This window comes from Girardinichthys multiradiatus, chromosome 15 (genome assembly GCF_021462225.1).
Source record: "Girardinichthys multiradiatus isolate DD_20200921_A chromosome 15, DD_fGirMul_XY1, whole genome shotgun sequence".
Classification (NCBI taxonomy): Eukaryota; Metazoa; Chordata; class Actinopteri; order Cyprinodontiformes; family Goodeidae; genus Girardinichthys; species Girardinichthys multiradiatus.
This window is the reverse complement of record NC_061808.1, coordinates 34,658,165-34,677,405: the sequence shown is the minus strand read 5'-3', so window position 1 is coordinate 34,677,405 and position 19,241 is coordinate 34,658,165. Positions and strand designations below refer to the sequence as shown.

Below are 19,241 nucleotides of genomic sequence, written 5' to 3'. Positions count from 1 at the left end.
TCTATACCATACGAGTGCATGTCAACAAATTAGAATATCATCAATCAGTTTGTTTCAGTAATTCGATTCAATAAGTAGAACTCAGGTTACATAGATTCTTTACACACAGAGTAACATATTTCAAGTGTTTCTAATATATATATATGTATAAATATATGTACATACTGTTCCTTTTATCTTTTAATTAATTTGTTAAGTTTATATATTTATACTTGATGTCTGTTAGCCGTGAGCGCTTGATGTCACATTTCTTGTTAGTGCACACTATCATGCCTAATAACGCTGATTCTGAGTAATAAAAAAGCAGACACACTCTGTGGGAAGTTCACACACACAAACACATATAGGGCTCCACATTGATCCGTCATCGACTTAGAAAGCTGCCCTGCAGACCTGACATTGATGACTCATATCTCACATAAGGCGAGAGAAGGTGGGAAATGGATGCGAGTGCCAAGTCACACAGACACACCAAATCAGGTGGCCTGCCGTCACTCATCCTGTTCCTCTGAATGCTGACTCACAGCCAAAAGTCAATCATCAGCATAACTGTTGCTTCATACAAACAATCCCTCTTACCGCCTGCATCATCCTCCAGGGATGGGTACACACACATACACACACTTCCACTTGTGTTTCACTTACAGGGATGATGTCATAGCTGTCCTCTGGTTCCTGAGAAATGCTTTGTAGACTGTTTCCAGTTAAAGGTTACTGGAGCTGCTTTGACACCAAGTGGACTAACAGTTTGGTGATATTGGAATTGCTCTCTCTCACTTATGTTGACTATTTAAAAACGAACATTTGAGGGTGTGATGAGAATTTCTTTAAGCGTAGAGAAATAGCAGACCTGAAACCAGGAACCAGACTAAGCAGACATATATATTTTTAAATGTCTTTAAATTAGAAAAGTTTGTATAATGATGTAAAATGGATACATGTGATTGCTTTTACCCAATCTATGCTACAACTACTTACCTTTATCATGTTAAGCAAGAACATGTCCTTGGCAAAGCTGAGGGTCTGAAACTGAAAATAAAATCCTACTGCTTTAGCCTTGCAGGATATGTCCAGGGTAACTATGCCTTGTAACCCAGTCAGCTACTTTTAGAACACATCACAGGATCTACTACATACATCCATGTGGTAATGCACCTGCAAACATGTCATGTTCTCGTTTCTGACCCTCATGCTTTCAGGGTTTGATGCATCCGTCAGCCGCAGCAGAATTAATTCAAGTCAGGTTTATACAATGAAAACGAAAACAGATGCTTTCCAAGAAGTGTTCCTTCCTTCAACAAGCTCATTCAGAAGTGATCTTTTCACCTCAAGTATTTTGTCTCCACAATGGTTTATTCTTAGAGATTTTCCTCTGATTCACTGTATAGTTGGGACTTTTTGTTTTGACAACCTGCTGACATACCCTGCAAATGTGAACAAAAGCTTATCAATACTCAGAGTAATGTATAGATGTGCACCAAAAGAATCGTCTTGTGACAAGAATCTGCCAAATTCAGGTTGATTGGCACTGACTGGTGACTCATTGGTCACGAACAGAAAAATCTGACAACCATGTGTTGTCTGTGTGACCAGATCAAAACACAGTTTGGTGTGGTTGAGTGAAAACTGAGTGAAAACTCAAAGTTAGCCGTTTTGGTACCAGTGAGAGATTTAAAACAGTATTTTGTAAATCACGATGAGACAAGTCTGTGATTCATTCAGGCTGCGAGAGACTTCCAGCCAATGATAGTAAGCTAAAGTCTTACAGCAAAATGTCTGTTTTATCCTTTGGAGCCTTTAACTTAAATTTGTAATGGAACATGCTGTATTTAGAAATAGTGGCAGATTTTTGGAAATCTCAGACTTAAGTATCCACATTCTATAGGGAAGAGAAACAGTTCCTGTTTTAGTACTACTAACCACCCTATTTGCTAAAATAAGATAAAGCTAGCTTAAATTGTGAACTCCGTGATCATGTTATCTTTGTTTATCAATAAAAAAAATAGAGAAACCCTTTTTTAATAGGAACGACTTTCACATTTGCTTTGCATTGCCTCTGCTCCTGAAACAAATAACCACTCGGCTAAAATCAGAATCAGTCGGTCAAAGCTTTACAAAAAAATCAAACAAATTCAGGTTGGTACCACTCTAGGTTTGTGCTTTAGAAATTCTTTTCATTGTGTCTCTTTGCCACCCAAGCCTATTTGGCCTAACCTTGACCAATGAAGAGTAATCCTAACTGGTAAGTAGAAGGCAACTGGATTTCCCGTTTCTTGAAGACATTTCATCTCTTGTGCAAAAGGCTTCTTCAGTTCTGAACATGGTTGGAAGCAACTGACTAATAACTTGTACTCACAACAACCACACAAATAGAGCCATTAAAGTCACTAATGGGACAATTAGGACACATGAGTCACTGGCCCTACCCTCCGCTCAATGCTTGGGTTATTATTGCCTAACGATTCAAACATGTACCTAGTGATGCCATGCAAGTTGTTTTGATCACAAGTTCCAGGGACAAAATTGCTAAACAAACACCTGGGAAGAGGCGCAAACATTAGGCCCCACCCCAGTTTTGTGTCAGTTTCTTATATTTAACAGAGATGACTTCTTTCACTCCTCTCTGTAACCATGTCCTTCCTGTCCAAAATGTTCAGATCACCGTCTTTAGAAGATTGTCCCTAATCCTTGAGATGTAAAGTAACCGGTGAGGCTCGACCTAATGAGTTTGCTGTTGTGTAGCCATCTGTTTGTGTAGCTGCTGTTTAGTTCCTCCAGTGTAGAAGTCTGAACATTTCTCGCTGCACTGGATTGCATATATCACACCACTGAGCTTGTGTTTGGGTGCTTTATCATTCATTCATGGATGGATCGAGGGCGAGAAGGAGGAATGGATGGATGGATGCCTATGTCATTCTGTTTAAAGACTATTTTAAGCTCTATGTAAAAAACAGAACTAAAATAAAAACAGAATAAAATATACAACTCATACAAACGCAGATGCCACCATATTGCACTCAGCATGGTGCTGTAGATTAATTTGCACATACTGTTTCACATTATGATTTAAAATTTGCATTTAGTGTGGCAATAGCTGAGGGTAAAAACTATTAAAAGCCTGCCTGTCCTGGCTTTGTGAGATCAGTAATGTTTTCCTGAGGGCACCAGTTTGAACAGGATGTGCTGGGTGAGATGTGTCCTTCAGAATGTTTTCTGCCTTCTGGAGGCAGCGGGAGTTAAAAATGTCTTCCAGGGCAGGTACTAGTTTGTTTATTAATCCCTGTGAAGTTCTGATAATTATTTGCAGGACCTTCTTCTCAGATGCAGCACTGCTGGTTAGAATACTATAAGAATGCTCTGCACAGAGCAGTGCTAGAAGGACAGCAGCCTGTGTTGTGGCAGGTTGATCTTTCTGAGAGTTCTCAGGAAGTATAGCTATTGCTGTGCCTTCCTGATCAAACAGTCCATATTTAGTGACCAGGTGGGGTTATCCGGCATATGCATTGCTGGAAACGTGATAGTCGATACTCTCTCCACCTTTTCCCCATTCGTTTTCAAGGACAGATTGTCAGACATTGTCTTCTGAAAATTCATTGAGCATCTCTTTTGTCTTTTTGGTGTTCTATTGTTCTTTCTCCTTTGGTAGAATAACTTGCGGATTTTACACTACCATTTTAGATACACTTTCTCAGTTAATGGGTCTCTGTCTTCATGACTAAGTACATTATAGATTCTCACCAAAGGCAACAATACTGTGAATGAACAGACATGGAACTGTGTAGTAAACAAAAAGTGTAAAATAAACATTCTTATATTTCAGAAACTACAAAATAGCCACCTTCCGCTCTGATGACTGCTTTGCTCTCTTAGCCTTCTCTCCATGAGCTTCATGAGGTGGTCACCTTAAAAGAATTTCCCAGAGGTTTATTGAGAGACAGCCAAAGGTTAATATTTCAGTAATCACAGCAAAGGGCAGATATTTTAAATTCTTTAAAGAATCTAAAATATAAAACATAATTAAAGTTCTTTTACAATTTTTCCATTTGCTACATAATTCCAAATGTGTTCATTCAGTTTTGATGCCTTCAGTGAGAATCTATGTACAATGGAAATAGTCATAAACATAAAGAAAACCATTAAGTGAGAAAGTGTGTTTTAAATCTTTTGACCTTTGACCGGTAGTGTATGTAATGTATATTTCTTCTATCCCAAAGCGTGCCTTACTTAGCATCTAAAGCTAAAAAAAAAATATTATTCTAATCCAAACCAAGTTGAGGTTTGGACATCTGACTTGTACCTCGTCTAGTTCTAGTTAAAAAATGATATATATTATTGTGTAGCAAGGCACCAAACATTAGGCATATTTCACAAACAGCAGAACCCAACAATTATTTATACCTCTGGCACAATTAGATTTAAAATTTTCATTCAACCAAGAAGTTTGTTTCTAACTGGAAATGAGACATGGAACCCCTAAAAAGATAAAACATTATCAGAATCAGCTTTATTGCCAAGTTCGTACGTACAAACAAGGAATTTGACTCCGGTACACTTTGCTCTCTGGGTTTTTTTTTTATTTTGGTTTTTTTTTTGTTTAATGCGCTATAAGATTTGAAAAGTATTTACGGACATTTTATTAAGAAGGTCATGTTGAAAATTATTTATGCCCTTCTCAGTAATAAAATGAAAAAAAGTATATTGGAATTACAGCAATGAAACCCTTCAGGCTGAGCAGCTTTTTGTTTGTTTCCAATGGTACTTTGATGATTTATCCTGTGTAATGAACTCCTAGGCTTGGAAGGCCTCTGCGCCATCACCCTAATCTTAAGTCTTGGCCCCTTTTCCACTGCTTATACAGGTCCTTCTCAAAATATTAGCATATTGTGATAAAGTTCATTATTTTCCATAATGTAATGATGAAAATTTAACATTCATATATTTTAGATTCATTGCACACTAACTGAAATATTTCAGGTCTTTTATTGTCTTAATACGGATGATTTTGGCATACAGCTCATGAAAACCCAAAATTCCTATCTCACAAAATTAGCATATTTCATCCGACCAATAAAAGAAAAGTGTTTTTAATACAAAAAACGTCAACCTTCAAATAATCATGTACAGTTATGCACTCAATACTTGGTCGGGAATCCTTTGGCAGAAATGACTGCTTCAATGCAGCGTGGCATGGAGGCAATCAGCCTGTGGCACTGCTGAGGTCTTATGGAGGCCCAGGATGCTTCGATAGTGGCCTTTAGCTCATCCAGAGTGTTGGGTCTTGAGTCTCTCAACGTTCTCTTCACAATATCCCACAGATTCTCTATGGGGTTCAGGTCAGGAGAGTTGGCAGGCCAACTGAGCACAGTGATACCATGGTCAGTAAACCATTTACCAGTGGTTTTGGCACTGTGAGCAGGTGCCAGGTCGTGCTGAAAAATGAAATCTTCATCTCCATAAAGCTTTTCAGCAGATGGAAGCATGAAGTGCTCCAAAATCTCCTGATAGCTAGCTGCATTGACCCTGCCCTTGATAAAACACAGTGGACCAACACCAGCAGCTGACACGGCACCCCAGACCATCACTGACTGTGGGTACTTGACACTGGACTTCTGGCATTTTGGCATTTCCTTCTCCCCAGTCTTCCTCCAGACTCTGGCACCTTGATTTCCGAATGACATGCAGAATTTGCTTTCATCTGAAAAAAGTACTTTGGACCACTGAGCAACAGTCCAGTGCTGCTTCTCTGTAGCCCAGGTCAGGCGCTTCTGCCGCTGTTTCTGGTTCAAAAGTGGCTTGACCTGGGGAATGCGGCACCTGTAGCCCATTTCCTGCACACGCCTGTGCACGGTGGCTCTGGATGTTTCTACTCCAGACTCAGTCCACTGCTTCCGCAGGTCCCCCAAGGTCTGGAATCGGCCCTTCTCCACAATCTTCCTCAGGGTCCGGTCACCTCTTCTCGTTGTGCAGCGTTTTCTGCCACACTTTTTCCTTCCCACAGACTTCCCACTGAGGTGACTTGATACAGCACTCTGGGAACAGCCTATTTGTTCAGAAATGTCTTTCTGTGTCTTACCCTCTTGCTTGAGGGTGTCAATAGTGGCCTTCTGGACAGCAGTCAGGTCGGCAGTCTTACCCATGATTGGGGTTTTGAGTGATGAACCAGGCTGGGAGTTTTAAAGGCCTCAGGAATCTTTTGTAGGTGTTTAGAGTTAACTCGTTGATTCAGATGATTAGGTTCATAGCTCGTTTAGAGACCCTTTTAATGATATGCTAATTTTGTGAGATAGGAATTTTGGGTTTTCATGAGCTGTATGCCAAAATCATCCGTATTAAGACAATAAAAGACCTGAAATATTTCAGTTAGTGTGCAATGAATCTAAAATATATGAATGTTAAATTTTTATCATGACATTATGGAAAATAATGAACTTTATCACAATATGCTAATATTTTGAGAAGGACCTGGCTCCGCTCCACTCCATCTCTCTCTAATCGGCACGGAACCTGTTGCGTTTCCACTAACTCCTATAAACCATGTTACATTGTCACATTAAAGTATTTGGAGTGAAACCTTGAAAAAAATAAAAATAAATTTGAAACGAAAAACAAATAAAAAAACTATATAATTGTATTTATTGTATATGCAAGAATGCCATATGTCTTTTATATATCTAAAATGATCAACTGGGATACTTAGCTGGAACACAGCCCAGCAACAACAGATAATAAGGCTCGGGGGTTCTGATGTGAGGGGGTGTGGCAGGATAAGCAGGGAGACTGAAGAAGTTTCAATTTTAGGCTTTATGAGGAATTTTTTGTCTTAGCCATGGCAATAACAAAGACAAGAACTTTAAAGCGCAAACCAAGCACCAAAGAGGTGGAAAAAACCTCCTATTTTTGTCTGACACACCTTCAGCCTCCTCTTCTAACCAATGTTCAGCTGAGAGTTGCATTCAGAGACAGCACTGATGGATGAAAATGATGAGGCTTATGGGGGAATGAAAGAAAAACATTGCTACAACCTGATGTAATTACAGAAGCACTGAGCTAACCTGGATTCCTAGCTGATGGAAGTGTAGCAGTGCCACATCTCCCAGAGGCTCATTGTCTCCTCTGGGGGAGGGGGGTTTCCTCGTGCACAATAATATATCCTTTCTTGTAGCAAATTAGTCCCTGTGGGATTCAAAGCAATGCAACCACAGCAGAGCATCTTCACAGTTAAATTTAGCTCACAATGTGATGGCAGGAGAATTAGTCTAATCAGCAAGATCAGTAGGGGTTCCACTTTTTTTCCCCCTCTGTTATTTCCTATTTAAGTACAGTTACCATCTGGCTCACACTGCACAGTTAACTGCAAAAGATGGCTTTCACAAAGAGGAGAGTAATAATTCAACAAGATGACTAGTTTATGGTCAGCTGTAGTGCAGAACCCACTTTAAATTTTAATCTAAAGAAAAAAGTTAATAAAAAATAAATAAATAAAACCTTTATTCTAGACAGAATGTGTACACAAACAGCTCCACAAAATATAATACATGGGAAATTATACAGAGCTGCTGGTAATGCAACCACTAAGCAACATCCACATATTGTTAACAAGGAGCTCAGTTTTAGCTGGTGTACTACAGCGGATAGAAAACCAGCTGAAATATTTGGTTAATACATGTTTTGAATATAAATGAGGACAAATATTGACAAATATTTGGCTTAAATACACTGCCTTGAAAAAGAATAGAGACCCCCTAAATATTGTCACATTATTTTACGTTACTGCCATGAACGTCAGTGCATTTTTTTAAAGAATTTTTGTGTTATACAATCACCAAGTAGTGCATAATTGTGAAGTGAAAGGAAAATAAGTGGCTTACATACTTTTTTACCAATTAAAAATAAGAAAAGTGTGGTTTGCATTTGTATTGCACTTGTACGCCCCTTTCTCTGCAACCCCTAAATAAAATCCACTGCTACCAACTGTCTTCTGAAGTAACATAATTAGTAAATAGAGTCCACTTTAATTTAGCAATTTATGTTTTGGCGGTTCTGTAAAGTCTCAGAGATTTGTTAGAGAACATTAGTAAACAAACAGCACCAAGTAACACAACCAACAAGGTTGTGGAGAGGTTTAAAGCAGGGTTAGGTTCTAAAACAATACTTAAAGCTTTGAACATCTCACAGTTCAAATAATCATCTGAAAAGAAAAAACAATATAGTAGAACTCCAAGATATGGCTGAACTCACAGGCCAGACTAAAATAATATTAGAGAAGCAGCCAAGAGACTAATGGTAACTCTGGAGGACCAGCACAGATGTATCGCTCAGGTGAGAAAATCTGTTGACAGGGTAACTATTAGTCAAGCATTCAAAAATCTTGTCTTTATGCAATAGTTGCCATAAGAAAACTGTACAAGGGACACAACAAACATGTAGAAGAAGGAGCTCTGGTCAGATGGGATAAATGTAGCAGTAAATATCACCCAGAACCCACAGTGAAGCATGATGGTGGCAGCCTCATTTTGTGGTGACACTTTTCTTCAACATATGAAGGATGCGAGAGTTTGTTTCCCCCATTAGTATGGACCTTTGTGCAGGTTTGAATACACTCAAGCGAACCCTGGTCTGGACCAAACAACCGAACAGAGACCCACTTTTTGAGGTGGTCTTTTTAAGGTGGTCTCGGTCCGCTTCCAAACGGACTGCGGTTTGCTTATGGTCTGATCTGAACCAACTACAGAAAATGTACATCTCTTTGGACTTAACAAGTCACCGTAGCCGGTGGCAAAGGTGTACTTTGAACTGAAATCATACCTGATAAGCTGTATGTTGCTTAGCAACGCTACTGGCATGTTGTGGGACAGGGCAAATGCATTCTCCGACACTGTTCCAATACTGTGAATAGAACTTCGCAAAATCTGTGTTGAATGAGCTGCTGTTCATCCTCCCAATAATATTGCAGCTATAATAATGGTATAAGTATGCAGAACAGAGTTGCTACACACAACACACCTACAGCTGTTTTCCTTAATTTCCGAGTCTGTGCTCTGTCCCACCCCTGTCATTTCTGTCCAATGGGAGCAATGATTGTCACCCGCGTGGCTTTAAAATAAAGTCTGCTTTTGGTCCAGACCAAACAAGCGGACCAACGGACTTTCCTGGTGTGAATACACCCTTAAAACCAATTGAGAATCTGTAGAAAGACTGTATTCAATCTGAGTGCAAGGACTTGCAAAATGAACCACAATTTTAGCATCTAGATATGTAGGGACAAAAACTAACCAACCTACATTAAAAGGATGTGCTTTAAACTAAGCTTATTTGGTGGGCTGGTAAGTAATTATAGCGATGGACTCAGTAAGCACAGTTTTAGTTGGTATGTTAATGAAAAATCAAAAGAAAATAAATTTTAAGGGTCCAAAGAAAACTAATTAAATGTGATCTAGACATCAATTTTCATCAGAACAGAATGTCTGACTTCTTTAAAACTGATATTTTAATTACAGCTGACCACTGCTGATTACAGACTGGACTGTTTAAGAACATTGATACTGACAGCTGTGAGCTGGTTCTAGATCAGCATCCTGGAATGTAGTGTTTTACTCAACTTAACAGCTATAAATAACTCCATTCATCAGCTGCTGGGTCGGATCCCAACAAATAAACATGTACACAGAGAGACTGCACCATTTGTCTTCTGTTGCCTCATTTTTTCTACTGAGGACCGCCATCAGTGATTCATTCTCCGAATCAATCCTAATTAGAGGACAGCCCAGTTAGCTGCATCATCAAGCTGCACTATTGTTTCCTCTGTTGCTGGTGGGATGATGACTCAGAAGAGTCCGAGGAGTGGAAATCTAAAGTACAGACGCGGCTGGCATCATTTCAACTGACTCAAGTAGCAATCGGATGCTTCTGCACGGAACAGGAGAGAATAATGATCCCTAAGAGTAGCTTGGAGATTAATGCAGAAAAAAGACCTTTTACTGAGGCTGAAACTGTGAGAGAATGCATGCTTGCTGTCCGCGATGAAGTTGTGGTTGACACAAAAGTTAAGAAAAGCATTGTTTCATCTATCAAAAAAGTGCTGTTATTAGCAAGTCAGCCCTGCGCAGTTACTTGCAAGCAACGCATCAAAAAAGCTGTTTGAAGTAATCAGAAAAGCAGATGTCATGTTTATTGCTGTGTATAAATCAACAGATTGTACACACACTAGGACTGCAGCTAACGAATATTTTAGTATTATTCTACCAATTATTCTGATGATTAATCAAGTAATTTGATAAAAATTGGGCACATTCTGCAGATTTTTCATTCCACTACTAAAACTTATTTTATGACTAATAGAAATACAAGAAAGAGCAAATGGAAAAATTAAGATTTTGTTTTTAATCAACATTTTATTACATAAATGCGATAACGCAGCATGTCTTTAGTGTAAACATGAACATTAGTAGCAAGAGATGCATCTGCAGGTAAATCAAAAAGTTCTAACAACATGTCAAACGCTCAGCCTGTTCTGGTTGACTTAACATTATTACAATGCTGGCTGCCTCTGTAGTGAAACACATTCTGGATTTTTTAAGAGATTTATTTCAACATCAAAAAACATAATGTTATCCATATAAAATAGAACCCTTATAGTGTACTTAAGTGCTAAGTTACACTTTTTTTTTTAGTTCAAAAACAAAAAAACAAAAAATAACTACACATTATCAAACAGGTAAACAGATGGAGGGCACATGGCGTAGTGGTAGAGTGCGCTGTGCTTTCTTTTCTGTCAAGTTTAAAGTGATTCCACACTTTTGCCACTTTCCGTCGTTTTCTGTGTGCTCCTTTTCACCCGTCACTGTCTCTCTCCATAGCCGATTACTACATTCGGCATCCATGCATCAGAGGTAGCGTAGGCTATCATCAGCTAAAGTGAGAGCGTTGTGCAACACAAATAACAACCCGGCCGGAACACTGCCACTGAATAGCTCAACAGACTTTAACAAAGCCTTGAGGCAGACAATTTGCTCCAGAAATGTTTGGAATCAGTTCAGACCTAACTGACACAGCCCAGCTTTGCATCTATGTTTGATTTTTTTGATGCAGTTTGTTTTTGGACTTTGAACTTCTTGGACTTGTTGCGCTTGAACACACAAATAGTAATTTTTTTTCCAAATATTGTGACTTTTTTAATGAACATAATATTGAGCATTATGTATCATTCTCAATATTTATATGCCTTAGGTGGTACAAATTTCTTACCGAAAGCAAAGTCAAACGCTTGCTCAGGCTTGTTCAGAAAGTTAAAATATTTTGTTGTTACTCTGGTTATAGTTTTGCACTATTAATATGTAAAATATGACACCAATATAAAGATATTTGTGTGAGATTTGCTTCTTGCATGTAAAAGTAACATCACTAGCAAATGTAAGGACCACTGTCATACTATGTTTATTTGCATCAGGATTTGTGGTCTCAATGAAACTTCATGGATGTTTGCAAGAGCTGATAGTGTCATTTTAATGTCTGTACATAGTTAGTCAAAGGTTGCAGCAACAATGTGTGGTTTTATTTCTTTTACTAGTAAAACGTTTGGTCTTTTTTCCCCTTTTCATTTTATAAATGATTCCCCATAGCCCTCATTGTATTGACACGCTTAAAACTACAGTTAAATAACCCTGCTGTAAAGTGTTCCTAAAGGCAATGGAGAGCTGATGTCATGCTCATCTTCTCAGCACCAATATTCCTGTTCAGTGAGGACAAGTCTCACACACACACATTCAAACTCTATCACATTTCATTAAGAGGTCCCTTAGCATTTTCAACAACTTTCCAAAGTCAAGTTGGAGAACAGAACCTAAGTCTGAATACCGTCATTCCAAGCAAGTGGATGCAATCACTCCCACATTAAATCTCACATTTCTGTAATGTCTACATAGTTCCCTCTCCTCAAGACTGACCCCAAAGCAGCCTTTCCTTTCCTCCTCAACTCCCTGTCTGAGAGGAACGTTACAAGATTCTAAGCTGTGAAAAAGCCTCTTGCAACATTCAGCTAGCGTCTTGCTTGCCTCCTGATAAGAGTTGCCAGGGAAACTGTTGCTAAGGGAGTGTGGGTGGCGACATGGCCTGAATCCCCAACGAGCACAAAGACATGCATGAACTTGTGCATATCTTGACTTTTAAATTTTTAAAATGTTAATGACTCCAAGACACTCGGAGTGAAAGAAGATTCTTGGGAAATGCAGCCAACATACTAAAGTATAGAGTCTAACTTACCAGCTGAACGGTGAAAAGAAGGAGAGCTGCTTAGACAGAATTCATATAACAGCAAAGCATCTGCAGGCATTCTGTATGAAGATCAAAGGGGTGGCAAAGGCACTTAATACAGCTTAAATCCTTCTGCTGAACAAAGATGGGTAAGAAATATCACAGCCAGCTTCTAATCCAACACATATTCATTTCAGAGCCATTCATTCATATAGCATAAATTATCATAGGTGGTTCCACTCAGTCATACGGTCAGATTATAAACCAATTACAAACAGCCCAATTCGTTCCAAATCCTTATAGATTTCAGTCGATCATGCAGGATCCTGACTTTACAGCAATACATCCTTCTGAATAAGCATTCAGCAACAGTAGAAAGAAACAACCGCCTTTAAACAGGAAGAAACCTCCAGCAGATCAGACTGTATGATTGGCCATCATCCACAACCATCTGGCATCCGTTACCATCTGGCCACCACACAATTTCCTGCAACAAGAACCTGTAACACAGCTGTTCAGCAGGACAATCTTCAATAACAACACGGCACAAGGCAAGAACTACATAACTGAGTTTAAAACCTGAACATCTACATTTCACAATGCTGGGTCATTGCCTTCAAATAGAAAAACAAAAAAAAAGAAAACACCAGCCTCTTCCCTTATATATCTTTATATATATTCAAACACGATAAGAAACTATTAAAATAGACTAAAAACCCAATCCTTAAAAATATGATAAGAGTATGGAGTGATGTAAAGAAACTTCTCAATGGCTGAACCCACAGAAAGATGATTTGTCTCTACAGATTTCAGAGGAAGGTTGGCAAGATGCATGTGACTTAGTTCATAAACTATCCATACACGCACGTGTTAAAGTGACCCAATTCAAATGGTTAATGCGAACATGTGACACCTGCGGAACTTAACCAATATAATGGAAACATACCCGATGTGTGCTCAAAATGTGGAGAATATAAAGGGACACTGGTTCACTGCATGTGGTATTGTACAAAAATTGCACTCTTTTGGGAAGAGGTAAGAGAAATTATTCAGAATATAATTCTCAGACAAATAATACTAGAACCAAAATTCTTCTTGCTTGGTTTGTATCCAGAGAAACACAATTATCGTATTTTCCGCACTATAAGGCGCACCGGATTATAAGGCGCACCTTCAATGAATGGCCTATTTTAGAACTTTTTTCATATATAGGGCGCACCGGATTATAAGGCGCATAGAATAGAAGCTACTGCAGTCAAACGTTTGACTGGGGTTGCGTTATGCATCCACTAGATGGAGCTGTGCTAAAGAGAATGTCAACAAAACAGTCAGATAAGTCAGTCAGTCAAACTTTATTAATACACTACAAACCAGCGTTCTGATAACTCCATTCACTCTCATGGTAAGGTCTCCTCTACGTAGAATTCTATTGAATAGAGCCAACCGCACGTTAGGAATGCATTGGAGTCTATGAAGTTGAAATCAAACGTTAGTTAAAACGTGAAAGGGAACTTTTCCCTGATTCAGTAAACACGTAAAAGAAACAGTTTGATGCACTAAATCAAACGTTAGTACTGTTAACCTTTCCTGTTTCTGTCCCCTGACCGTAGTCTGATGACACAGGGGAGACGCTTTCTCCAGGGCCGAAGTTACTAGTTTCCTCGGGGTTAACTCCCTCACTCATACGTTGCTGAGTTGAGCATGAAGAAACAGCATCAAAACACTGAGTTGTTGACGAGATTCAAGGTTCTTTTTAATGACTTTGCAGCACGTAAAAACACAGGGCTTACAGACTCATACACCGCTGCTCCGGTCGCCGTCTCTACCCACCCCACACACACAATAATACCGACGTCACTCCTTCACTCTTGATTCTCAGCTATGGCAGCACACAGCGCCACCTCTGTCCGGAGGAGTAATGTCAACATCTTCCATACACACACACGAAACATACACCCCACACACTGAGCTTCAAATCACATATAGTTCAGGCAATTCCTGCAACAGTACATTCAAACGTTATACACACACACGTGGTGTTGGACTAGGAGTAAGCACAGTACAGGTGTTTACCGCTATTACTTCGGCGACGCCCCTGACTACGGTAGCCGTAATGCTGCAAGCGGTGCGGCTTTGTAGTTTACCAGTCGTACTGAAACATTTTGACAGAGCGCCGCGTACAACCAGTATGGATCAACCAATTAACCAATTGATCCATATATAAGGCGCTCCGGATTACAAGGCGCACTGTCATTGTTTGAAAAAATTAAAGGTTTTTAAGTGCGCCTTATAGTGCGGAAAATACGGTATACTATATGAGCACATTTTTATAAATCTAAGCTTGCTTGATGCCAGAAAATGTAAAGCCTTGTTTTGGAAAAATATCCCTTAAGCCAAATAGCATCCAGTGGATTCGGCAGATGCTGTCTGCCCTCCCACTGTAGAAGATTACCTATGTACTAAAAGACCAACGGGAAACCCTTTATTGGAAGACAATGCAGATGACTGAAACTGGTAGGCACTGTGGTTTCTATTGGGACATTTATGTACAATTTATATTTTGTTGAATGTTACTGTATTCATTTGTGATGAATATTTACTGCAGGTTCCTCGCAACGTTGATGCACAAGACATTAAAAAACATTCTGGCAAAAAAAACAAAAAAAAACAGTAGGTAATATCCACTGTATTAATGTTTCATTTTGATGCTCAAAAACACTTAAACTTCAACTCTCTTTGGTTTTTTCTTCACACTGCTGCACTAAGGTAATTATTTTTCTTCTAAATTAAAAAGAAACAAGCCCTTAAACACAGCAGTGCCATAATTCTGTCTTTAAATCAGCTGAGCCGTTTACATACAATTAAACTAGACCTGCACATCAAATCATATGGCAACTGCCATTGCAATATTGCAAAGTATTGTTTTAAGGCAATATTTGCTAGTCTATAATATTTCAGCTATAATGGATCAACAGTACAAATACATTGCTTGCCAACCATGTGTTTGATCACATAGATGGACTTCGACTGCCTTTGAAGCCCACATCTAAAGCAGAGCTCAGTGACCACGATAAGAGAGAATACATGGAAACAAAAGAATATAAAGAAAAGTCTAAGCTAATGACATTAGATATTCTCACTGCAAATTTCCACAGTAAAACTGTAATGTCCTGTTTTCTTAAGCCTAAACTTCATAACAGGAACATGAAAAATCATCTGGATGTTTTGTACCATTTGGGGGCATTACTTCTTCACTCCTAAAACACTCGCCTTGTTTGCAGTTTGATCAGTTCATCTTTAGGCTCATCGTCATGCATGTGATGCATTAAACAGGACTAGGTTAGTAAATGTAAATTAAATAAAATATCTCTGTAATCATTTATTTTATTATAGATCAGTTTCACACAACTGACTTCAGGCCCATTCTATTCCTCTGTTAGGTTAGGAAATATTTGATTAAACAGAATGTGGAGCTTCCCACTGGGACAAAATGAGTGTCAAAAAGTGATTTTCAATCTGAACACAGGATGAAAGGAAACACAGAATGTACAGGTAATACAGCAAAGAAGTTGCAAGTCACAGACTTAACATGGTGGCCACTTCAAAAACTTAAATACATGCTTTAAAAGTAAGGTATTTTGTCATTTAACACATGCAGTGTAAACCCAGATTTAAAAAGCAACATAGTGTTTTTCCTCAGGCGTGAATGACACTGAGCTGCACCAGGAAATCGTCTGGAGAGTGGAATCAGATCATCTTCAGCTGATTGTAAAAAAGATCCAATTTGAGGTTCTGATCAATCGGTAAACTCAAACAATTACTCAGTAACAACTTTCACACTGAAAAGTGTAAGACTGGAAGTTAGGTATGTCCAGTATCAGTAAGATGTTTAAAAATGAAGTCACAGGCTGTAGGAAATTCAAAGGAAACTGTATTTCCCCAGCATCCCAAGATATACACCACTGTTCGTTCTTAAAATGTACTGGTTCGAGCCTCCAAATGAATGAATTCAGGTGTCCCAAATAATTCCACGGACACAGCTGTACAGAGGTTCAGACCCTAGGCAAGCAGACTCCTTCTGCAAACATCTGTGGAAAAATGGCTTGCACTCAGGAGCCCCATGAATTCCAGCATGGCACCATGACAGGGTGGCTATCTGTGCAACAAGTCCAGTAGGGAAATTTTCTAACCACTAAATATTAACCGGTAACCCACCGGTTACAGGTCGAACTCCTGCCACCTGAGCCAGTGCTGCTCCATGTGGCCTTAAGAGTAGCTCAAGAACTGTGCATTAAGATCCTTATGAACTGGGTTTACCTGGATGGGCAGCTGCATCACCAAGTGCAATGCAAAGCGTTGGATGCAATGGTATAAAGCAAGCTGCCACTGCACACTAGAGCAGTGGAAATATGGTCTCTGGAGTGACATATCCTCCCTCTCCATCTGGTAAACCAATAGATGAGGCTGGGTTTGGCAGTTGCCAGGACAAAAGAAGTGTCCCGAATGGATTGTGTCTAGTGTAAATATGGTGTTTGAAGTTGGCCCCATAATGCCACTCCATAGTACTATATTTTGAACAATTACATGCTCCTGATTCTGTGGGAATAGTTTGGAGGTGGCCCCAGTAACATGACTGTGCTCCAGTTTACAAAGCAAGGTCCCTAAAAACATGGATGACTGAGTTTGGTGTGGAAGAACTTAAGTGTCATGAACAGATCTCAATCTGACCTAAACCTGATTAAACACCTTTGGGATTAATTAGAGCAGAAACTACGAGCCAGGCCTTCTTGTCCATCATCAGTATTTAACACACAAATGCTCTCTTGGAATAATCAAAATTAATCTAATAAAAACCCCTAAACCATGTAAGAAAACTTTCCCAGAAGAGGTGGAGCTTTTGAAGCTGCAAAGGGACGACCAATCCTGTGAAAGCCTTTATGTAAAAAATAGGATTGAGTCATTAAAGTTTATGATTTTGTAAAGCTAAATACTTACTTTTGGCAATAAAGTACATTTAATTTAGGCTGAAAGAGTGAGAGAGAGCAAGACATTCAGGAGATGAAAGTGTTCTTTTTTATTCTTTTTCCACTTTCAACATCTGTCTGATTTGGAACATGGTGAATTCTAACATTTTGGCAGGTTTTCCTGAATCTCTGAGTTAGGGTAAGGATAAACATTGTTCTGTTGTTTCAGTGATACTGGCTAAGCTATCACTAATATACAATTACAGGTCCTTCTCAAAAAATTAGCATATTGTGATAAAGTTCATTATTTTCTATAATGTAATGATGAAAATTTAACATTCATGTATTTTAGATTCATTGCACACTAACTGAAATATTTCAGGTCTTTTATTGTCTTAATACAGATGATTTTGGCATACAGCTCATGAAAACCCAAAATTCCTATCTCACAAAATTAGCATATTTCATCTGACCAATAAAAGAAAAGTGTTTTTAATACAAAAAAACGTCAACCTTCAAATAATCATGTACAGTTATGCACTCAATACTTGGTCGGGAATCCTTTGGCAGAAATGACTGCTTCAATGCGGCGTGGCATGGAGGCAATCAGCCTGTGGCACTGCTGAGGTCTTATGGAGGCCCAGGATGTTTCGATAGCGGCCTTTAGCTCATCCAGAGTGTTGGGTCTTGAGTCTCTCAACGTTCTCTTCACAATATCCCACAGATTCTCTATGGGGTTCAGGTCAGGAGAGTTGGCAGGCCAATTGAGCACAGTGATACCATGGTCAGTAAACCATTTACCAGTGGTTTTGGCACTGTGAGCAGGTGCCAGGTCGTGCTGAAAAATGAAATCTTAATCTCCATAAAGCTTTTCAGCAGATGGAAGCATGAAGTGCTCCAAAATCTCCTGATAGCTAGCTGCATTGACCCTGCCCTTGATAAAACACAGTGGACCAACACCAGCAGCTGACACGGCACCCCAGACCATCACTGACTGTGGGTACTTGACACTGGACTTCTGGCATTTTGGCATTTCCTTCTCCCCAGTCTTCCTCCAGACTCTGGCAGACTCTGACCTTGATTTCCGAATGACATGCAGAATTTGCTTTCATCCGAAAAAAGTACTTTGGACCACAGAGCAACAGTCCAGTGCTGCTTCTCTGTAGCCCAGGACTGGGGAATGCGGCACCTGTAGCCCATTTCCTGCACACGCCTGTGCACGGTGGCTCTGGATGTTTCTACTCCAGACTCAGTCCACTGGTTCCGCAGGTCCCCCAAGGTCTGGAATCGGCCCTTCTCCACAATCTTCCTCAGGGTCCGGTCACCTCTTCTCGTTGTGCAGCGTTTTCTGCCACACTTTTTCCTTCCCACAGACTTCCCACTGAGGTGCCTTGATACAGCACTCTGGGAACAGCCTATTCGTTCAGAAATTTCTTTCTGTGTCTTATCCTCTTGCTTGAGGGTGTCAATAGTGACCTTCTGGACAGCAGTCAGGTCGGCAGTCTTACCCATGATTGGGGTTTTGAGTGATGAACCAGGCTGGGAGTTTTAAAGGCCTCAGGAATCTTTTGCAGGTGTTTAGAGTTAACTCGTTGATTCAGATGATTAGGTTCATAGCTCGTTTAGAGACCCTTTTAATGATATGCTAATTTTGTGAGATAGGAATTTTGGGTTTTCATGAGCTGTATGCCAAAATCATCCGTATTAAGACAATAAAAGACCTGAAATATTTCAGTTAGTGTGCAATGAATCTAAAATATATGAATGTTAAATTTTCATCATGACATTATGGAAAATAATGAACTTTATCACAATATGCAAATTTTTTGAGAAGGACCTGTATATAAACAGAAAAAAAGTATTATTTTGTCTTTGTTTTAAAGATATCGGAAAACAGCATCTGCTCTTTTCACACCGTTAATAGAATTAATTAAAGACCTGTCACAGCAGTATAGCTACCATTTCTTTTATATTACAGTTCTTTGAGAGAAATCAGAATTGTCTAAAATTGGTAAATTCTGCTAGGTG

At 39.3% G+C, this 19,241-nt stretch overlaps 1 protein-coding gene across 14 annotated transcripts in view; it reads right to left on the bottom strand.

Moving 5' to 3' along the window:
* The window catches only part of enah (ENAH actin regulator), a 158,408-nt gene that overhangs the window by 23,917 nt on the left and 115,250 nt on the right, over positions 1-19,241 (bottom strand). The window lies entirely within an intron of this gene.